The sequence below is a fragment of the Alligator mississippiensis genome, chromosome 1 (genome assembly GCF_030867095.1).
Source record: "Alligator mississippiensis isolate rAllMis1 chromosome 1, rAllMis1, whole genome shotgun sequence".
Taxonomy (NCBI): domain Eukaryota; kingdom Metazoa; phylum Chordata; order Crocodylia; family Alligatoridae; genus Alligator; species Alligator mississippiensis.
In genome coordinates, this window is record NC_081824.1 from 337,542,717 (window position 1) to 337,567,143 (window position 24,427).

Consider the following 24,427-nt stretch of genomic DNA (forward strand, 5'->3'; position numbering starts at 1 on the left):
TATACAAAGCATTGAAGAGATCTAATGTCACTTGCATATCTTGTGCAGAGTAAGCCATTACACAACAATCATCTGCAAACTGAAGTCGTGATGTCCTTGGTGGCAAGTTTCATTTTTGCCTAGAAGCTCCTAAGATTGAAAAGCTTCCCATCCAGTCAATACTGATGCTGGATGGTAGATCATCTCAGATGAGGTGGATGATGATGGTCAAGTAGACGGTGAACACGGTGGGGGCAATCATGCAACCTTGTTTGACACCAGTCCAGATGTGGAAGGTGTCAGTTTCAGATCTTCCACCCAGGACAGTGGAGGTCATATCATCATGCAGGAGCCTCAGCATGGTGACAAACTTCAGTGGGCAGCCAAGGTGTTGGAGGCTGCTCCACAGAGCTTCATGATTTAAGGAACTGAACGCCTTGGTCAGGTCGATGAAGATGAGGAACAGTTCTTGATTTTGCTCCTGACACTTTTCTTAGATCTGTCTGGCGATGAAAAACATGTCTGCAGTGCCCCAGGATGGTCAGAAGCTGCACTGGGTTTCCAAAAGGATCTCCTTGGCAAAAGGACAAAGAAGGTTCAGAAGGATGCAGACCAGGATCTTACCCACAATGGACAGGAAGGAAATCCCCCTGTAGTTCCCACAGTCAGATTTGTCCCCCTTCTTGCAGATGGTCACAATGGTTGCATTCTTGAGATTCCCAGGGGTGTCCTCTTCATCCCAAAGGTGGAGGATAAGCTGGTAGAGTTGTGATGTGAGCTGAAAGCCTCCAGCCTGGTAGACCTCTGCAGGTATACCACCTGGCCCACAGGCTTTTGCTGGTTTTAATCTGTTGGATGGCCCACTTCAGCTCTCTTGATGGTTGGTGGATCACCAAGGGAATCCATCACAGGGCATTGCAGGATGGCTTGGAGGGTCTCCTCTGATATGGTGGACTCCCAGTTAAGGAGGACTTTGAAATGTTCCTTCCAAAGCAGACAGATGGTGTCATCATCCTTGAGGAGCGGGGAGCCGTCCTGTGATTGGAGAGGGTTTTGTCTAAAGGAGCAGGGTCTGTAGGTTGTCTTGGTTGCCTGGAAGTAGTTACGCATGTCATGCTGGTCGATGTAACCCTGGATCAAATGCAACTTCTCCACCCACCAGTTGTTCTTCATGTCACAGATGCATTGCTGGATCTCAGCCTTCACCAGGTGTTACACTTCTGTCTTTCATCAAGTTCATGGATGGCTTTGTCAAATGATGAAGGCTGCACACTTCCATTTGAGAAAATCATGAATCTGAGTGTCATTGGTGTTGTACCAGTCCTGGTTCCATTGTGATGTGAACCCAATCGTCTGGGCACAGTCGTCTTGGACAGCGGACTTGAGTTGCTCCCAATGTTCCTGGATGGAGATGTCATCAGCAGTAGGGACTTGCTCCAGTGCACTATACAGCTGGGCCTGGAATTCCTCCCACTGTCCAGAGTCCTTCAGAGCTGTGGCTTTCAGCCATCTCTGAACAGCCTTCTGGGTCTTCCAGTGTCTTGGCGCCAGGCAGATGTTCATCACTGAGTGCACAAGTCAGTCATCTATCCAGCAGTCTTCAGATCCCTTCATGGCCCTCATGACAAGCACATCCCTCAGGTCTCTACCTAGGACAATGATGTAGTCCAAGAGGTGTTGTGTTTTGAACTTTTAGCTCAAAAGGCCTAGGGGTAAAAATTAACAGTTAATAAATATGAAGTTTTCAAATATTCATTGCTTTGGAAGGAATAGCTCCAAAATGAAAAGAGTTGACACCAATCAAAATAATCCCAGAGAAACATCTCTGTCCAATCCTCAGGAAACCTTGCTATTTTTCTCCTTTCCTACCATCTTCCTATGTTCTTCTTTATTTATTTGCTAGCTTATTTATTTATTGTCAGCACTTAATTTTTCTCAAATTTCTGAGGCTTGGTCATTAAGTAGGTACATGAACCAGTCTTCTAAACATGGGTTATGTGACACAGATCAACAACATCATAAAACACACAAAATTTAGTAGTTTACTTCATTCTTATCAATGGGACACTAACGATGAGGTGCAACATTTACAGTGTAAAATTAAAATGCAAAGGCCTGTGTGTCACCAACATGACTGGTTGTGGAAAGTATTGGCTTCTCTCTTCATCAGTCACTACATTGCTAGTGTTTCAAATGGAGATCAATGAAACCTTGTGAAGACATCAGAAGATTAACAAGAGCTTGACCCCTTTGAGTATCATGGACAGACAGTTCATCATTGAATCTTTCTCTAGTCAATACTAGCATGCAATACACTATTATCATTTCTAACAGAATCTAAACTAAGAATCAAAACACCAAGAGTTTAGATTCTAATGCATTTGTATTAAGTGTTGTGGATATCTGACGTAGTTAAGTATTAATTAGCATGAACTCCTAACTCAGGGTTTATGAAAATATCTCACATCATACTTGATGGGATGAAAGCATACTATCACAGTAGTTACCAAAGTATACAATCCATTTTATTATATTTTTTAAATATAAAGGAAGAGGAACCTAAAATAAACTGGATTATGGTATCAACCTTAAATTGATACTGGCTGCTAGGGTTGTACTAGTAGAAAATACAGATACTGCGTGAAGGATGTAATAATTAAACTGGAAAATATAAGATGATAAAATGTTTATACTGGTCTCATTATTCCCCAATTAAAAAAAAAAAATCAGTTTTTCACTGTAATTTTTAGAGGCAAAACTGAATTTATGAAGTGTCTTTGTCAATCTAAGTAAAAAAAGACTTGACTTCTGCAGTCACTTTTTAATAATTAACTCTCAGTTCATTAAATACTAATTGAAGCTGCAGAAGAAAAAAAAAAAATGTGAAGTATATACAAAGAGGCACAAACACCAAATGTGTGTAAGGATACTGACTGGCATATCTGTATAATACTATAAATATGACATATAGATCTGAAATTCAATTCCCTAGAGAATTTTTAAATTTATTATCACACAATGAATTGTATAACAATCTCTGATACTGAACATTCATTGACAAAAATTTGCAAGCTATATTTCATGAGCACTTTCTGAAAAAACCTAGAGAAATGGATTACAAGTCCTAAAGATTTTAGTTCCTGAGGAAACGTGTTTTATAATGAGATTTTCAAATTCTTAACCCTCATCCATTCTCATGAAACTGTAATCATTATTGTTCTCATGGGGTAACTTGTTACCCCACCCACATGAACAACATGGAACTAGTGACAACAGTATAGATGTGCCAAAAACTATTTATTAAACATACAGATGGTCTGAAAGGGTATTTATGATGATTTGAACCCAAAATATTATTTAACTAGAACTATGAACAAAGTTTAAACTTTTTTTAGAGTTTCAAAACAGGAATGAACAATTTGCCAAGTCTGCAGTTCACACAGTTTTCAAACTAACAGTTACTTCCAAAAACAGTTCCTAACTGTTTTAACTAAATACTGCATCCCTTATAAAGCAGCAGTGATATACTGTGGTGCACACAAGCAAATTGCTTACCATCTTCACATCGTTTTCAGGTTTTGCGATCATCTGTCTTTGGACAAAAAGCACAACGTCCACTCATGCTTGCAGAAGCTTCTACTGGGGTACGTTGTGGCAATTTGTAATTTAAGGCAGTCATACCAGACTTGATGGACCTAGACAGATTACATCATTCTAGACAGATCCATCTTTCTTCATTTTATTTGTCTGTTGATCAACTGTTCTCCAAGCTCCTGCAAAACAAAACAAAACAAAAAACAACAAGTGCCGTCTTCTTAAATGTGATCTTTGCTTCCAGTTTGCATTGTAGCCTAGCCAAATGACGAGGCTGGCAATGGCAGCCACATCCAGCATATTGAAAAATAGTGTCATTGGCCACCTGTTGGTTTTCCATCTGCAGGTGGTCATATGGACTTAAGTGGTCAAGGTTATCCACCCCACCCTTGTTTTTATTGTAGTCATGGATGATGTCCGGCTTTTTTTGCTCTCCACACACTGACAGGTCATGGTGCATGCTTGACAGCAACAGCACAACTTTGGACTTCTTTGAAACATAGGAAACTAGGGTGAGTTCCCCATCAAAAGCAAAAATGGATGAAAAGGTTGCACTTCTTCGATTTGCTTGCATTTTGTTTGGGATATGGGTCTGGTTTTTCCTAATCGTACCCACATAGGTCAAGTCCTGCTGTAGCAGTCTTTCTGCCAGCTCAGTACTTGTGAAGAAATTGTCACACACAATATTCCTTCCCATCTTATGCCAGGGCCAGTTTTTCAATGACCTGGGTACCAAGATTGCCTTGGTGTGGAGCTTCTAGTTGCTTGCCCAGGTAGATGTCTCCAGACAGGGGGAATGATGCTGCATCACAGCACCACCAAGTTTTTAAGCAGTCTTGCTGGGCATATACTGTCTGAAGGATCAGCAACCCCTGAATACAATGAGCTGCTCATCAACTGTCGGGTGTATCCCTGGAATATACCATCTCCTGAGCTGCCTCACAAATTGTGTCCAAATATCTCTGAAGATAGTAAGCTTGTCCACAGCTCTCTTTTCCTCACGTGTCAGTTTGTTGTCAAATCGCAGGTAGTTGGTGATTTGACAGAATCATTTTAAACTCATGGTGGCACAGAAGCACGGACGCCCAGTGCATTGCTCCCACAACTCCTCCAGTGCCTCGTGACCACCATGGTATAGACCACTCAGCAGTATGTATGCTTTCAGCTCTGTTTCATCCAGCTTTTTCCACTCCTTTCTATTTTCAGGATGGCTATCATTCCACTCCCAGAATCTTCTTTCTGCCTCTGTTTCTCTTATGATAACAGTCAGGATATTTTGTGAGAGAAACAGGTGGAACATTTCCACCATTGTGTCTTAATTACTTTCTCTTGTTGGCCCATCACTTTCATGGACTATGTCCTTGGCTGTTTTCCCCATGATGCATTAGCTGTGGACTTTTCTCCCCCACACTCTACCATTCCTTCCTCTAAAAAGTGTTGTCATCATCTGCAATGTTTTCTGGGGATGGTGGCAGTGATTCTGCTCCACATCCTGCTCTAGCTCTCCTTGGTCTTCCACAGTGGCCCTGGGCTGGTCTTCTTCCCTTTCCCACTGGAAGTGTTGGCATCACGTCTGCTTGTGGCATCAGCTCCTCCTCATCTGAGCTGGGTGAAGCTTCCATAGACACATGGTCTTCTTGCTCTGAACAATCTCCCATGTCTGGAACAAAGTCCGCATCCTCACTAACTTGGGATAAGATTTCATCAGTGGATGTGTCGCTGTCATCCCTGGTTACCCGTGCAAGACAGGCTTCAGTACTGAATATGCGCTGCCATCTCATCCTGGACTGCAGAAAAAAATATTTATATGCATTCAGCAGTAATCAACAATCAAAAGACAAGCCTGTCCACCTATGCTGTCACAGAAGCAATTCTGCCCTGCCCTATGGCAGCGCAAGTAGCATCCTCGATCTTGGGCACAGAAACCATAGACCAGCATCCACCCTTTCCAAGCAAGCCAAATATGGATGGATGCTGTTTGGAAACCACACATGCAAGGGCTTCTTGAAAGCAGGTAAAAGGAGTATAAGGGGTGTCAAGCCCATGCTGTTGAAGTGTATGCTGTATTGCAGTATAATGTTGTTCTATTTCTACTCTGCTGTCCCTTTGCTCCTTGTCCTCACTTCCAAAGGCAGGGCAAACTAGCTTGTATGTTATGAAAGGGGCAGGTGAGGCAGAGTTTTGCCGTGAGAAAAAGAGAGCAGAGGTGGATTTGGGTGTGACAAAGGGTTTTTTGGCAAGGGGCAAGGTGTTTTGATGACCTTGCAGTCTTCAAACAAAATGGTTAGCAAAAGGGATTACCACATCTTCTACAAAAGCAGAGTGGAGGATCACCATCCATTAGTTACCATGGATACCTGAAGTGGACATGAATGAGGAGTGAATGAATGCTGACCTTTCAGATGCATCCACCCAAAGTGGCCACAGGTCTATGCCTGTCATTTATACAGAAATTGCATTGAGGTAACAAGTTACCCCAATGCGTTAACATGGGCTTGGGTAAGTTGTTACCTTATATGGAAAAGCACATTCACACCTGGGATAACATGTTACCATGGGCAGTTTTTCATCCACAGAAAGTAAACCATTCATGTAAGCTGGCTGTTTGTTGGGGATATTGTGCACTGCAGTGCCAGTGACAATCTCCTAAAAAGAAAAAGTTAATTAATTCTAAAAATTTAAAATACTCCACAAAATATATGTCTGGGGTAGGATATTACCCCATGGGAACATATGAAGGTTAAAAAAGCAACAATAATCTTAAATTCCCCATGCTCCAAAAGAATTTCCGAAATATTGTGCTCATGGCTAAAAAAAAATTTGCAAATGTATTGAAAAGCTGTCATTATTCCCACCACAGATTTGACAATTTTCACTGTTCAAATATTAACTATATTGAACATTTAATTTACTCATTCAAGTGTCAAAAGCAAGAGACTGTAATCATTCTGGGGCTATAGTCCATCCTGGCACTGAGGTCAACATCCTCCTCCATTGCCACACCCCCACTCTCCCTGACCCTCACCAACTACAGTCCTTGCCCAGCTCTCCCAGGAATAGGTTTGGAACTTTGCTGGGATGTGGAAGCCGCCAGAAGAGGAAGTCTGCCAGCCACAGTCCCACAATGTCTTGTTCCTGTCTTCAGGCCCTTATACACCACACCTCTTATTTCTGTTTCTTGAAAAGAGAGAAATAATCTGCAGACTGATTCCCATCAGGATTTGTTCAGGAAGCACATCCTAATGACATGCCCAAGAAATAAGGAGCTCAATTTAATGGCTTTGGGAGAGGCTACATGGCAGCGTGTGGCTGGGGAAATGCAGCTTACATGGCTTGGACTGGTTCAGGATGATCTTTAAGTCACCCCTAAGTATCAGCAAAGGCATATCCTTGGACCATATCTACATAGGTATTTCAACACCTACATCCCTTTATGGATCTGAACATGAGGCACTGTGCCTCAATTCACAATCTTCCCTATGGGAACAACAGCACTTCCACAGTTTTTGAGGGGATAAATACAGGAAGGATTACACTCAGTACAAAATGGAGCCATACAAATACCTCATTTAGGCCATGACTACATGGTCAACAGTATGGACCCTCATTGTGCATCCTCAAGCACTGCTCCAGGCAGGCCGCCCTCTAAGCAGTGTAGCTGCATCTGCATGACATTGCAAGTGGACTAATTAGCTTGGAGGCAACTTAAAATTAGCCTGCCCTGGCACCACCCTGGATACAGGTACACTGCTTCAAAATGACCTTTGATTTATTTTATGTTCTTATAACTGTTAAATAACCAAACTTTAGTTTAGTAAAAATATCTAAATATGGTAAATAGTTGCTAGTCTTAAACTTTGTCTGCCAAACTTCATCTCTGAAACCACTATAAAACCAAGGCTCCTACTACTTAAATAGTAGAGTATTTTGTGCTAGTTCATAATAACAGCACAATAAAAGAAAAAAAATTAAGAATCGCAATACAATGATGCCTCAGAGGTTAAACATGCAAATTGTACTGAATCCCAGCTACCATTCAACAAGCACAGCAATATTTTGGAACAACACTTCTGCTTTTGTAATGAGCCTGTAAGATTCATTCCAGTGAAATGGCTGCAGGTATATTATCCCCCATGAACCATTACAAAATTAAACTTCATAAGCAATATGCCAGTGCTTTGTGTGATGCATTTGCTAAAAGAATCATTCAATTTATCATGTTTTCCTGAAGTGTTATGAGACAAGGTCTTTGAATAAAACTCATTTCATTAGGCTACCTTGTTACATGGGAAGATAAGATCTACACTTGACTAAAGGCATCATTCCATCATACCCATAATAACCTTACCTGCAGAAGTAAACATTCAGGGTTCTAGAAAAATGGCATTCTACGGCTGTTCTAATCATGCTAAAAGAATACATTAAACAAAGGTTCAGACAGACATGGTGAAAAAATTTCCAAAAGTAAAGCTTTGCCCATAGCCATGTGCATCGAAAACTGTGCCATGCAAATGGAGGCAAGTCAAGTGCAATAGTTTAGTGCGCACATTTTGCTTATTTCAAGTAAATGAAGAATTCACAAAGCATGGTATGAGTATGTTATTATAGTTTTAAAAAAAAAAAAGAAAGAAAAAGAAAATCAGACTACAAGCTGCTCTGCAAACAGCAGCTATGCTGATTTAACTGGATTGTTTTATAAACCGCAAAATTTCATAGAATCATAGAAAATGAGGGTTGGAAGGCACCTTTCTAAAGTCAAGGTATATCATGTCCACTGCTTCCCCACATCTACAGAGCTAGTCATCTCATCATAGAAGGCAATCAGGTTGTCCAGGCATGACTTGCTCTTGGTGAATCCATGATGACTGATCACATTTTTCTCTTCTGAGTGCTTAGAAATTGATTCCTTGAGGACCTGCTTCATGATTTTTCCAGGAACTGAGGTGAGACTGACTGGTATGCAGTTCCCTGGATCCTCCTTCTTCCCTTTTTTTAAAGATGGGCACTATGTTCGCCCTTTTCCAATTATCCAGGACTTCCCCAATGGCCATTATGTTTGAAAACTCATGGCAAACAGCTCTACAATCATATCAGCCAACAACCTCAGCACCCATGGATGCATTGCATCCAGCCCCATAGACTTGTACATGTCCAGCTTTTCTAAATAGTCCCTAACCTGTTCTTTCACCAGTAAGAGCTGCTCACCTTCCCAAACTGTGCTGCCCAGTGCAGTGGTCTGGGAGATGACCTTGCCTGTGAAGACAGAGGTAAAAAGGCATCGAGGACTTCAGCCTTTTCCTCATCATTATGTTATTAGGTTGCCTCCCCCATTCAATAAGGGACCCGCACTTTCCCCAACCTTCCTCTTGTTGCTAACATACTTGTAGAAACCCATCTTGTTACCCATTACATCCCTTGCTAGCTGGAACTCCAATTGCATTTTGGCCTTCCTGATTTCCCCCTTACTTACCTGAGCAATGCTCTTACACTCCTCCCTAGTCATCTGTACAAGATTCAACTTCTTTTAAGCTTCCTTTTTGTGTTTAAGCTCAAACAGCTCTCTGCTAAGTCAAGCTGGTCACTTGCCATATATGCTATTCTTCCTGTACATCCTGTACATTCTTCCTGCACATCCTGCACCCTCAGTAAGGTTTCTTTGAAATACAGCCAGCTGTCTTGGACTTCTTTCCGCCTCAGACAGGCCTCCCAGGAGATCCTGCCTATCAGCTCCCTGGGGGAGTCAAAGTCCACTCTTCTGAAGTCTATGGTCCTTGTTCTGCTGCTCTCCTTTCTTCCGTTTGTCAGGATCCTGAACTCAGTCATCTCATGGTCACTGCTGCCCAAATTGCCATCCATTTCTACATCCCCCACCAATTCTTCCCTGTTGCAGAGCAGGAGATAGGTAGGGAGAGCACAGCCCCTACCTGGTCTCTCCAACACTTACACCAAGAAGTTCTCTCCAATGTTCTCCAGAAACTTCCTAGATCACCAATACACTATTGTGTTACCCTTCTAATATACGTCAGGGTGACTGAAGTCCTCCATGAGAACCAGGGGCCTATGATTTGGAAATTTCTGGTAGTTGCCTAAAGAAAGTCTCACCTACCTCATCCTCCTGACCTGGTGGTTTATGGGAGACAACCACCATGACATCACCCTTGTTGCTGTCCCCTCTATCCTTAACCTAGAGACATTCAACAGGCCTATTTCCAGTTACTGAAGCTCTGAACAATCATATAGCACAACTAGTCCTCCTCTTCTCCCCTGCCTGTCCTTTTTGAACAGTTTGGACTTATCCATGACAGTGCCCCAAACATACAAGCTATCCCACCAAGTCTCCATTATTCCAATCAAATCATAGTTCCATGATTGTGCAAAGACTTCTAATTCTTCCTCCTTGCTTCTCAGGCTCCATGCATTCATGTACAGACACTTGAAGTAACTAGCTGATTGCCCATCTTTCTCAGTAAGAATTAGAAGGCCTCCCCTGTTGCCCCTTTCTTGTGCTTCCTCCAAGTTTCCTGCTTCCCCAACTACCTCAGGGCTTTGGTCTCCATCCCCAAGAAAACCTACTTTAAAGCCCTCCTCACTAGGTCACCAAGCCTGTCTGAGATGCTCTTCCCTCTTTTTGTCATATGAATCCCAACTCTGCCTAGCAATCCTTCTTGGAACAACATTCCAGGGTCAAAAAAGCTGAATCCCAGCTGGCAAAACCACCTGTACAGCCATGCATTGATCTGCAGGATGTGTCCACTCCTGCCAGGGCCCTTCTCCTTGACTGGAAGGATCAAAAAGAACACCACCTGTGCCCCTGTCCCTTTCACCCTTGCACCCAGAGTCCTGTAGTCAGTCTTGATCTGCTCAGGGTTACCCGGATAGTATCATTGGTGCCCATGCAAATGAGCAACATGAGGTAGCAGTCAGAGAATTGGACAAGTCTCAGCAATCCTTCTGTGACATCTTGGATCTGGGCTCCAGGCATGGGTGTCTGGTGCCTCTTGAGTCAGCAACCAGGGGGAGGGGGCCCCCTGGTGGCCGATCCCACTGGCTGGGGGAGGGGGTGCCCCAGCAACTGATCCTACTGGCCAGGGCGCCTATCTCATTCACAGTAAAAGTGGCTGCACCACTTCCGGAGCTCCACAGCCACTTCCGGAAGCAGCACAACTGCTTTTGCTGGTGGCCCCACTCCCCAGCCAGCACTTGCAGGGGGGGCACTGGTGCTCCCACCTGCCCACCTGCCTGCTGGCTACACAGGGAGTGCAGCCTGACAGGAGGTGCACCGGTGCTCTCAGGGGGTGCATGTACACCCCTGTGCACCCCCTATACATTGCCCCTAGCTCCAGGCAAGCAGAAGGCCTCCTGGGACAACATTTCAGGCCGGCAGATAGATCCCTCCATCCTCTGCAGAAAGGAATCTTCAACCACCACAGCTCATTCCTTCCTCTTCATGACAGTGGTCTCCATCCTCCTCAACCTGGGGATTCCTGGCCTGGGCTCTTCCAACAATGGAATGTGCTCTTCCTCCTCTGTTGCTAGGGTTCTATATCTGTTCTCCAGGCAAACTGCAGCAAATTGGGATGATGACTTGTTCTTGCTGGCAGAGGTCACAATCTTCCAGCTTCCACCTTCCTAGGAGTCCATGCCCTCTTCCTTTTTGAGCACTGCCTCTGGCAGTCCTTCTTGAACAGTCATGGAGGTTTCCTCCACCATGGAATCAATGTAGTCCTCATGGCAGAGGATGCTTTGGAGCCTTGCTACCTCCTCCTGTATGTATCTTGCCTTCTCCCTGAGGGACACCACCAGATGGTACACTCACATCGCAGGCAGTCCCCCACCTGGCTGTCACTAGAAGAAACCTGCAAGCTGCAGTCTCCATAGCACCAAACTAGGACCTGGGTGTAAGCTTCAACAGTGTGTGATCCTACCTGGACAGACACTTCTAGGTGCAAGCAGAGGAAGACCTGGAAGTGGCAGTGGCTCTGGGATTGTGAGGTCCTCCAGCCATTGGCAATGTGTAGGGCTTGCACACAGATGCATGTGCACCCCCTGAGATCAGCCGTGCACCCCCTGGAAGCACCAGCCACAAAACCAGAAATTCCGGTTTCACCACTGGCTCAGCAATTGGCCACTGGGGGACCTCCCCCCAGTTGGTCATATGATGCCCCCTCAGACTCAGGAGGCACCAGTCACCCATGCCTCCAGCCATGTATCTGGGTCTTCTAATCTGATGCTTCTCACTTCCTGCCTCTATTTCCAGGCAGACCTTCCCTAGCAAACTCCTCTGTAGCTGGCCTTGATCCTGAAGGTTTCCCTTTTCCCTGAAAACCTCTTTCTTCTCAGCAAGCTTACAGTGAAGGCACGTGAAAAAGGTATGAGATAATGTGTTTCCAAGCAAACTCCCTAGCAAACTCCCCCTCATTCTGGACTCTAGTTAAACAAGAGGCTTAAGTACTGATCTAACTGCTGAGTTTTAGCTGCTTAAAATAAAACTATGTAGGTGAATCAGTCTTAATTACATATAAAAAAAAAAGAGAAAGAGAGAAAAAATCTTACCTTACAGGCTCCCCTTCAAAGAGGGGGGCAGCAAGCTGACCTGTGAACTGCTTGCAAACTGCCCTGTTTGCTCCTCCAGTTTGCTGCTCCCTTAGTCACTTGGAATATCTCTTTATATGCCCCTGAACCTGGACTGGCCCCTTTGTTAGGGTCTCTTGTCACACCCAAGCAGCAATCGATCAACAATCAGCCCTCTTAGCTACTCAGAGCACCTGCCCAAACACATAACCCACCAAACAACCGTCAGCAAGCCAAACACACAGGCAACCCTGACTCACTTACCTTCCCAGAGCAGGATCTGGTGCCTAGTGTGTAGACGAAACAAGGGGGGTGTGTGCACGACACTTTAAAGTGGGATAAATGCTTTTTCAATGCTTTAATGGTGTCAGTGTTTGTACACCTTGGCAGCATATTGTGCATTAATTCCAGCCGCTGTAGGAAATTTGGCAGCGTAATGCGCCTTAAATGACTTGGGGCACAACAAGTTAAAAATCCTCTGAGGAGTTTTAGTTTGCTACCCCTACAGCTGCAGGGTGAAGCACTGGGCTCCATGCAGCTCCACAGCTCTTCAGGAAGCCCTGCAGGCAGCCTGGCAGCAGCCCAGAAAAGCAGGCTTCACCCAAGAAAAGCAACAAACCTGATCTTCCTCTCCTTCCCCCCACCCTGGAGCCTGCCTGAGCTGTGCGGAGGGCCTGGTGCTTCCCTCCACAGCTACAGTGTCCCCCCAGGACTGCCTGAGCTTGTGGTCCTGTAGGCAGGTGCCACTGGGGTGGGGGGGGTCTGCCACTGCCACAGAAGGAAGCACCAGCCCCGCTCCCCACATAGCCCAGGGACCACTCCACCCACCAGCAGCTCACCCTCCCCTCCCCACCGGAGAGGTAGGTAAGTCAGTGAGGTGTATACACGACATGGGGGTTTAATCGGCCCTAAATTGAAGCAGTGTATTCTAAAACCCACTGCTTCAATTTAGGGTCCCACATGCAGTTGCCCCTGCTGAGCAGGTCCCGCCACTTGGTGTCTTGGCAGGAGGCAAGAGCGGCATGATGGATCATGCAGCACATGAGCATTTAGAGGTGGCGGTGTTGGACAGTGGAAAAGCAGACTGGTCTGGTGTCCTTCATCCAGCTTAGGTGATAGAGTGGGGAGTGCTGCAAGACCGGGTGAGGCACCATCCCCATGACAAACTCCAGTGAGCTGCAGAACAAGTGGGGGTGGGGGCTGCCACCACGCAGGACCTGGTCAACAAAGGCAAGGGCGTCAGGAGGTAGGGCAGATTTCACCTGCCAGACCAGACAGCAGGTTGCACGTGTCATGGGTAGACCCATGCACCAGGCCAGCACAGCAGGGTCCACCCACTCCAATATAGGTGACACCAGCCAGGATCAACCTCTATCACAACTGGGGCACCTCTGCTGTTAGCACCTCCAGCTGGGAGTTCCAGGGGAGGGGCTCAACAAGCAGGTTGGCACCCTGGGCAACTGTTGCAGGGGACCTGGAGGTGGAGAACAGCCTCCAGGCCCAGAGGAGGTCCTGGTAGAAATTTGGCAGCCCTTGCAGGCCCTGCAGGGAGAATCCCCGCAGGCTGGGGAGCTCTCCAGAAGCTCCTGAGGGCAAGTAGCCCTGGTCACCAGGGCGGGTTTTTATACTGCTGGGGCCAGCACAGGTGCTGGCCCCAGGCTCTAGCTCCCCCCGGCTGAAAATCCAGGGTCATTTTGCCCCAAGGGTCATTTTGATCGGGGCCATTTTGCCCCAAGTCACACAATTTGCCCCACACCAAAGTGCACGTTCAGGCATGTGCGCTGAGGCTAAAATCTCCAGCACAAATTTGTGCCGCTCCTCTTTGAGCTGCTGCAAGCAAATGTGCCTGCATGTGTGGGCATGCCCCTTATGTCCTCCCTAGCACAGAGGGAAATCAGAAATGCAGTCCACAGAAGTCAATACAGCAAAAAAACAAACCTGTAGCTCAATGAACCATTGTGAACATATAGAATAGCAAGAAGAGAGAGTTCTGGGACCTCTCAGATTTTATCAAAGCCAGATTTGGTCCATTTCAAGATGTAGCTGGTCAGCCAGGCTTTCAGCTGAACGTTTAGATGTGCTCCGGAAGAAATCTGTTATAGCTACATAGCAGTAGAATAACAAAATGAGTCCATCCTATTTTAAATAGGTGTTTTAAATTATCAGTGTCCCAATGATGGATAACCTATGCATGTCTGTTAAAGCTGGTTAAAGTGTTCATCAAAAATATCTATGCATCAATAATAATCTTGTTTCAAAAGGAACATTTTCAAGACCTCATAGGTTTTTGGTTTTGAATAAAAATGAAAAATAATGAATATCAGCTGTCCACTTTCAAAAAATAAAACTTTATTTTTTTTTCCTCTTTCTCTGCCTTTTCTCCTTCTGTTTTGGCACTGGGGAAGAATGAAAAAGAGGGGGACATGAACAATTCAACTTTTTTAGTTTTGTTTTTTCATTGATAAAAAGTTTGCATAATTTTTTAAAATAAAAATTATGCAGGGTTTCCTAAAAAGGAGCATGTTTTCAACCAACTCTTATGTTCACATAAAGAAACATTCAGCATTCCTTTAGTATTCAGTTCACCGAGTGTTGAGTACTTTTCTTCGGTGCTGAATAACCTTAACCCTCAATTTTTGCTATGCACAGGAAAGCATTTTACCAATATAAGTTATAAACTCATTTCTAAGCAGTTTTTTTGGTGGGGTTGGAGACTGGGTTTTTTCATTTGTTTTTTAAACCCCACTAAGCTTTTAAATAAATCCTCACTGCTTTTGTTCCATGCTGAAAAATTCCTAGAGATGATACTTCTACTTTTCATATATACGTTATACTTTTCTTATATGATAAATGTAACAAGATGGCATGGTTTTATTAATGATGCATATGTTTTCTTCCTGTCACTGCATGTCCTGGAATTCATCAGAAATATTTGCAGTGGTTTCCATGCAGTGTATAGCAATGGATAAAAAAACGAGTTCTGGAAATTCTAAATTCTCTCCAAATTCAAACTACCCCACGAGAGCAAAAGATTATTTTTTCAGTCTATATTTGATTAGGTGTTTAAAGGAAATGTCCCCCCCAACTCAGCTCACCCAGCAGAAACCAGGGAGAAGCATAGAATGAGAAAGCAGGTGAGCAGTCACTACTTTGGAAGGTGGTTAGCCCAGCCAATGGTCTGTTCTTGAGGCATCACAAAGAATTGAGTGATTACAGTCAGCAGAGAAGTGAGGCACTACCAGAAAAATTTAAACTAGCCAAAACCCCAGCACGGATAAACTGAATCTGCATGGACTTACACTAAATGAGGATCTGCCCAATTTTTTAAATGAAATCCCTTTGAAATGACCAAAACTACAGTTCAGGACCTCACTGCAGAATAGATTGATATAAATCTCAGGAACAGTTACTGATCCCCCAAATCAACTGAAAACAGGTCCATAGTAGAGGTGATATATTTCGTTCTCATTCTCCTTGGGGAAATGTCTGTTTCTCGAAAATACCAGTACATCATGATGGCAGGAGTCAGGTTACTGTCTCACACAACCCATCTGCCTATGCAGATGTGAGGCACCTTTCTATCACCAAGTGATACAATCATTTACCTTGGTCTGTAATTGTTTTAAGTATGCATGTGTTCTGAGGAACAGGATGACTTGTAGAATTTGAAGTATGATACCAGAGCCCTTCACCTTCAGTTCAAATCTAGAACAGTTGCTTAGTGGCCAAAAAGTGTTAACTAGCCTCAGTGGCCTAGTTAGGACCAACCTTTTGGCAGGTGTGCCACCCTCCCCACCTGCCACTCCAGTCTCCTTCTCCTGCCTGATCAGCTGCTCAGCTTTCTGCTTCCTGTTATATCTGCCATTGTGCTGCCCACCCCCTCCCTGATCTCCCATGTCACACACAGAGACTGCTAGTGCCATTTGTGGCACCTGTGCTACAGGTTGGCCACCCCTAGCCTAGACAAAACAAGTTGATTTCAGCCCAGACCCTAAAAACAGTGAAAGGACTACGTGAGCATGGCACCTAATTTAAGATCTCTGACCCCCAACAGTAAACCCCTCTAGGACAGAGTGGAGACATACTGAGGGAATAGAGTGGGAAATGTGACAGTGAAGCTGCCTTTGGCTGTACCCATTCTCCAGATTAAAACAGGACATCAGTATCCAAAGAAGTTTATCAAATGTCTTTCAGACAGACTGAAAAGCTTTAATGAATGCTATAAACACAGTAGTAAATAAACATGCAGAGAGAGCTGAAACAGGACTCAAAAATACTTGGAAACCCTATTGCTCAATACACCTATCTTCCTAAATTACATTTACAGTGCCAGCAGCTGCCTGGTGGCAAAATTACGGATTTATTTCCCTAGCACTGTGCAGTATTTGTGGTCTTCACAAAATATCTGCTCCCAAATAGCAAATAAACATGTTTCAGGTCATTTTACATCTGGCCCTGCACTTGTGGAGGAAATAGGGAATACAGGTATCCATTTAAGGAGGCCATGATTTAGCTGGCTGCACTTAGTATAAAGCAGGGAAGATGTACAGACACACGCGTTACCCACCCCGTGTACCAGACAGCAATGGTAAAAGCTAATGGGAGTGCATGATATAATTTCTCAAAAGGAAAGCAAGATCCACTGTTTACTGTGTTCCCTTCCTATAGCCTAACAAAAATTACACGTCAATCCAGATGTCCTCCCATGGGCAGCAAACCTATCCCTCCTTGTGCCACTCTGTATCTTTAGATAGGTTTATGCTGCAAAAGACATGTGTTTATGTTGCAAAGACATAGTTGTGCCTCATGTAGCTACACCTGAGCTAGTTTTCAAATAATGTCACAGATATGACCCAGACATGGTGGTGGGGAAGGCTCAGAAACTAAAGGTCTACAATACCACAGGTCCAGAAGCCAAGCCAAGGGTCAAAGTACCAGATGTCAGTTTGAGTCTGATGGTTTATTCCAGGGGATCAAGCTAGTCCATGGTCAAGACCAGGTCAGAGGTCAGGAGCCAAAGAATCCAACAAGTAAGGTGAGGTAGGCAAGAGTGTGATCCAGAGATGCAAAGGAGACAGGGCAGGCATCCAAGACACACAAAAGGTAGGAGGGTCCAAGTCCAGCAGGAGTACCAGGATCAGGCACAGATGTCCACAGCAGAGACACTAGGAGTTTTGTTGCAGGGATGAAGCCCTTCAGGAAGTTGGGGGATTTTATAGCCCTCCCATCAGAGCTATTGGTTCCCCTGAGTCACATAATCCCCCACTGGGAAATTTACAGAAAGGCTCAGGGTGGACTGGGTCCCATATCCTACCAGTTACTCAGTAGTGCCATAGCCCCAGCCTCTGCTTATAAACCTGGAAGACCTGGTTTCTAATCCCTAGGGATCCTGATACTATTCCCCCCACAATGACCCTTGGGTGCCTCAGGACCTGGTTTTTGTGGATGCGCATGGTGGAAGGCTCTTAAGTTTTCAGTCACATATAAATATCCTCCACAAGTTTCGATGCCTGCTGTATCCTTCCCCAATCCGTGAGCTATAACAGCCTACCTCCTGAGATTATGGAGCTGAGGATTTCTCATGCCAAGTATTCTGAACAAGGTTCGGCAGGAGATGGAGACCAAAGCCCTGGCATAAGTGGGGAAATATGAAACCTGGAGGAAGATCAAGCAGGACGGGGCAACAGGGTAGGTTCTGTCATACGTCATGAGAAATCAGGGCAATCAACTAGTTACCCCAGGTGTCTGTACAAAAATGCACAGAGCCTGGGAAACTGAATCGTCTTGTTGGTCCTCCAGTTTCTGTGAGAGTACATCCTCAATGGATACATCTGACACATCCATTTCCACAATGAAAGATGTTTGGATTTGAGTGTACCAATATGGGTGCTGATATAAAAACCTCTTTTAGCATTTGGAAGGCCAGTTGAGCCTCTTGGGACCAATGAAACCTGGCTGGTTTGTGCAGGATGTCTATAACTGAGACAGCTACTTGAGAGAAGTTGGGAATGAAATGAAGACAGAAGATTGTAAATGCTATAAACCTTTGGATATCTTGAATGCTTCATGGCTCAGCCAAGGCATGTAGAGCTGAACCCCCTCCACTGACAAGATTAAATCTAGGAATTCTATGGAGGCCCAGTCAAACTCACATTTCTTGAGCTTTGTATAGAGCCCATGTTGATATAGCCACAGTTAAATTATTTGGACATGGTGGTCATACATGGTTTGGTCCTCTGAATAAATCAGAATGTCATCCAGATAAATTATGATGTAAGATTCCAGAAGGTCCAGGAGCTGTCATTGATAAAATGTTTGAATGTGTCAGGAGTGTTGGAAAGACCAAAGGTTATGACATGCCCAAAGCAAGTTCTAAAAACTGTCCTTGATTCATCTCCTTTCCTGATCTCAACCAGGTTGTAAGGTCCTCTTGGACCTAGTTTTAGTGGTCCTGACCTATTAAGGAGTTCAGGGATGAGAGGTAGAGTTTGCCTATTCCTGACAGTAACCTGATTCACACCCTGGTAATCAACACAAAGTCAAAAGGACCTATCTTTTTCCTTGACAAAGAGGAGCCCCCAGCAGGAGAGGCAGATGGGCATTTGGCCCCTTTGGCCAGGTTTCCCTCAATATATTCCTTCAGGGCCTTCAGTTCAGGACCAGACAGAGTACAGGATGCTCCCATGGGGCCCTGGCACCTGGCTGCAACTCTATGGGACAATCGTGTTCCCCATGTGGGGACAAATTGTCTGAATTCCACTTTTCAAATATACCTTCAAGGTAAAGATATTCCTTGAGTATGTGAGACATGTTCAGGCATGGGAGATTGGTAGCAAACAAAGACTGGCTGAGTGTACTAGCTCTGGTGTTTCTGCCTGGGCCTCCTCTAGGGTCAGGAGCTTCTGAAACCAGATACAGCTTTCTCAGCAGAATTTAAACCCAAAGGTCACTACATGGTAGGACAATGACATTTGGGGTTCACACTGTTAGAGCCAGGGAGTTCCCAGAACCAATAGGAAGCACGGGGTCCATATCATATTGCAAGAGAGGACCTCCCAGTTTCCCCCTATAGTCAGGAGGGAGACCTGCCTTATGAATCATAGAATCATAGAAAATTAGAGTTGGAAGGGACCTCACGAGGTTATCTAGTCCAACCCCCTGCTCAAAGCATGACCAACCCCAACTAGACCATCTCAGCCAAGGCTTTGTCTAGCCAGGTCTTAAAAATCTCCAAGGATGAAGATTCCACACCTGCCTGAGTAACCTGTTCCAATGTTTTATTACCCTCCTAATGACAATGTTTTTCCTAATATCTAACCTAAACTTCCCTTGCTACAACTTGAGACCATTGCTCCTTTTTCTGTCATCTGTCACTATTGAGAACTGTCTAGCTCCATCCTCTTTGGGTAAACCACCCTTCAGGTAGCTGAAGGATACTACTAAAAAAGAGAGGATGCTATTGCCCAGGGGGAAGGGAGTTCAGGAAGAGCGCTTGCTCCTCAAGGGAGCGATCCTCAATGCACAAGCTAATTCTATTCCATCTCAGAGGAAAGGCAGCAAGAGGGCACAGCAGACCCCCTGGCTCTCCAGGTATCAGAAGACCTCCTGATGCTAAAAAGAAAGGCCTACAAAGGATGGAGGATGGGATTCACCTCCAAGGAGGAATATTCTTCACTGGTCCAGTCCTGCAGGGAGCAAATCAGGAAAGCCAAGGCTGCAACTGAACTTCAACTAGCTTTGAGTATCAAGGACAATAAAAAGTCCTTTTTCAGATATGTGGGGAGCCGGAGGAAAAGCAAGGGCAACATTGGACCCCTGCTAAACCAGATGGGACAACTGACACCCAGGAACAAGCTAACCTATTAAATGGGTACTTTGCATCGGTCTTTCATAAGTCCCATGGGACACCCACGCCCACTACGGGACAGGGAGCTCCGGGTGAGGGAGATCCCCTGCCCTCCATCAGTGCTGACATCATGAAGGAACATCTTGAGAGGCTGGATACCTTCAAGTCAGCTGGCCCTGAAAATCTACACCCCAGGGTACTCAAGGAGCTGGCGAGCATCTTAGCCCAGCCCCTGGCAAGGATCTTTGAGAACTCCTGGTGCTCTGGTGTAGTGCCCAAAGACTGGAAGAAGGCCAATGTGGTGCCTATCTTCAAGAAAGGGAGGAAAGTGGATCCAGCAAACTATAGACCCATCAGCCTGACCTCTATCCTGGGGAAGGTCTTAGAAAAGTTCATTAAAGAGGCCATCCTTAATGGACTGGCCAACGCCAACATCCTGAGGGACAGCCAGCATGGGTTTCTTGCGGGTATGTCTTGCTTGACCAATCTCATTTCCTTTTATGACCAGGTGACCTATCACCTGGACAAGGGGGAAGAGATTGATGTCATATATCTTTACTTCAAAAAAGCCTTGGATCTGGTATCCCATGATCATCTCTTGGCGAAACTGGCCAATTGTGTCCTTGGGCCCACCATGATCTGCTGGCTGGGAAATTGGCTCTGTGGTCGGACCCAGAGGGTGGTTATTGACAGAAGTCAATCGTCATGATGCCCTGTGACCAGTGGGGTCCCCCAAGGCTGGGAGCATGTCATTGATAAAATGTCCTTGGACCCATATTGTTCAACATCTTCATTAATGATGTGGACGTTGGAGTCAGAAGTGGGCTGGCCAAGTTCGCCAATGATACCAAATTTTGGGGCAAAGAATCCACACCTGAAGACAGGAGGGCAATCCAGGCTGACCTGGATAGGCTCAGCAAATGGGTAGACGAGAACCTGATGGTGTTTAACACTGAAAAATGCAAGGTTCTCCACCTTGGGAAGAAAAACCTGCAGCATGCTTATAGGCTCAGCAGTCCTACACTGGCTAGCACTATGGAAGAAAGAGACTTGGGGGTCATCATTGACCACAAGATGAACTTGAGCCTTCAATGCGATGCTATGGCTAGTAAAGCAACCAAAACACTCACTTGCATCCATAGATGCTTCTCAAGCAAATCCCAGGACATCATTCTCCCATTGTACTCAGCCTTGATGAGGCCACAGCTGGAGTACTGTGTCCAGTTTTGGGCCCCACAATTCAAAAAGGATGTTGAGAAGCTTCAGAGAGTCCAGAGGAGAGCCATGCACATGATCAGAAGTCAGGAAAACAGACCTTACGACGACAGGCTGAAAGCTACAGGGCTCTTTAGCCTGGAAAAGTGCAGGCTCAGGGGTGATCTGATAGCCACCTATAAGTTTATCAGGGGTGACCACCAGTATCTGGGAGAACGTTTGTTCACCAGAATGCCCCAAGGGATGACAAGGTCGAACGGTTATAAACTACTGCAAGACCGTTTCAGGCTGGACATAAGGAAGAATTTCTTTACTGTCTGAGCCCCGAAGGTCTGGAATAGCCTGCCATCAGAGGCGGTTCAAGCACCTATATTGAACACCTTCAAGAGAAAATTGGATGCTTATCTTGCTGGGATCCTATGACCCTAGCTGACTTCCTGCCCTTCGGGCGAGGGGCTGGACTCAAAGATCTTTCGAGGTCCCTTCCAGCCCTAATGTCTATGAAATCTATATAATCTATGAAGACTGAGAGGGGATTGAAACTAAATAAGCTCACTTCCATCAATAACAGGTCCTGATGCCAAGGTGGACCCATCCATGGTCTCTATTAGAATAGGAAGGGTCTTGGCTTGAATGGGTACCACAAGGATCCAAGCCATGGTAAAGTCCATGAAATTATCCCCTGCATTAGAGATCAGCAATAGTCCATTGCAGGGGCAATGTGTGTTGGGCCCTGGGTATGTGTGGCTGGACTTGGATCTGTAGTTGGGGCCCAAGTGTTGGGCCACTCCCAGGGGATTGTCAGTTCAGCAGGGTTGGGGGCTAAGAGGGTTCCCACTTCCCACCTAAACTTGGAGACCTTGACAGGTCCTTGGCATTTCAATTCCTGCATGGTTCTTAAGAGGACCTTGGCAGGACAGTTGAATACTCTATGGCCTGGGAAGCCACAATAAAAACACAGGTGTTCTCTGCAGTGGCATTCTTGCTCATCAGAGTTGGTATGGGGCAACCCAAATCTTCCTCTATTGGCTTCTTAGAAGGCAGTGGGCCAGGTTGAAAGCAAGCCAGTGCAGGCATTTTAATTTCCCTTGCTCCAGGTTCTCTCCAGGCATATAAGAGCCTCTAAATCTGAGGGGGAATCCACTTGGGCCAGCTTGTCTTTTACTTCCTTGCAGAGCTCACACTGGAACCACTGCATCAGGATAGAATTGTTCTAGTCAGTGTCACTACCCACCACTGAAATTTGGTGGCATAGCCAGTGGCTGAACTCAGGGTTAGGTGAAGCCTCCTCAGGGAGGACTCCACTGTCCTAGCCTGATATGGGTCATTGAACCAGGAAGTAGATGCTTGTCAAAAGCTTTCCAGTCTGGGAGGAGGGGATGGTCCTTTTCACAGATTCACAGAAGTTTAGGGCTGGAAGGGACCTGGTGAGATCATTGGGTCCAGCCCTCCTGCTCCAGGCAGGAAAGACTGCTTGGGTCAAATAACCCCAGCAAGGTGCATATCCAGTCTCTTTTTGAAGATCTCCAGGATAGGTGCCTGCACCACACCTGCTGGAAGTCTATTCCAGAGTCTGATCACACAAACTGTAAGGAAGTTTTTCCTTATATCCAGTCTGAAACCCCCTTCTAGGAGTTTATGACTGTTGCTCCTGGTTTTCCCCTGTGGTGCTTTGGTGAATAGTTGTTTGCCTAGCCCAGTTGTCTCCAAATTTTTAAGTAGGAGATCACCTTTGGCATTTAAGAGCAACCCAAGATATACCACGCGCCACAGCAGATAAGTCTCTGGGAAGAGAAGTGGGAACAGATCGAGGCAGAGGGAGAAAAAATTATTTAGGGGTGCGCCTCCCCAGCAGGTAAGTCCCAGCCAGCCAGGGTCCCACTCAACTTAACCCAGCTCCTGCCTCTGCAGCACTGTCCCTTACCACGGGGGCCTCAATCTAGCCCCTGCTCCTACCCTTCCACAAGGACTGACCTGCTGGGCTGGGGCACGCACTTGCATGCACACGGGCACTCAGGCCCCCACCCCAGCCTCAGATTGACTCCAAGAGGCTCCAAGATCTACTGCAAGAAACTCTGAGATCTACCAATGGATCAAGATCTACCACTGGCCTAGCACCTGATGCTCTCCCCTGATATATTTGTAAGCTATCACCATATCCCCCCAAAGTCTTCTCTTTTCCAGGCTGAGCAGAGACATATCTGTCAGCCTTTCCTCGTATGGCTTGCTCTTCAGGCCTCTAATCATATGAGTGGCTCTTCTCTGGATTCTCTAAAGCTTCTCCACATCCTTCTTGAAGTGTGGCGCCCAGAACTGGACACAGTACTCCAGGTGCAGCCTCACCAATGCCAAGCAGAGCAGGAGAATAACTTCCCTAGTTTTGCTTGAGATGCATCAGTTGATGCATGCCAGCGTACTGTTTGCTCTGCTAACTGCATTATCACACTGGTGGCTTATATTCATTTTATGGTCAATTATGACCCCCAGATTCCTTTTGGATGTGGTGCTAGCTAGTGTAGCACCACCAAGCATGTAAATTTGTTGTGGCTTTTTCCTCCCCAGATGGAGCACTTTGCGCTTCTCAGTGTTGAACTGTTCAAACATGGGGGGTGGGGGAGGGTGTCTAGGCTAGAGCTCTCGCCATGAGGAGACTCACAGAAAATGTAAAAAGTATTGATTAATAAAGTCACAGGAACCTCCTCTTGAGCCATTGTACTGCTCAGGCAGGGGTAGCCAAAGTGCTCTGCTCACAAGGGAAGCAAGGAGGGCAACCCTGACAGTCTCAACCTCCCTGAGTCAAGATTGCAAATCCCAATTTTCTTCATGCAGTTGGCCAACCAGGTCATGGAGCTGCTGCGGAAGGGCAACCTGCTCCTGAGGCCTCAAAGCCTTTGGCAAGGCTGGGAACTGCAATGGTGGTGTGAGATCCATCATTTCACCCTCTGGGTTCAGCCCCTAAGAGGATATTTTAAATGGTCCCTGCAAACTGTATGACCCAGATGCGGAGGACAGAACTCAGAAACCAAGGGTCTACAATACCATGGGGCAAAATACAGATTGCGGACTGGCTCCAGCGCACCACCTAAATAATCTGGCCCACAGGGGGGTCCCAACCAATTGATTGGATCAGACCCATGGCTGCCCAGGGCAGCCCACACTGTGTTCCAGCCAACACCTGCCAGCCTAGCCCCAGCCAGCACACTAATTTCTGGCAGGGCTGCT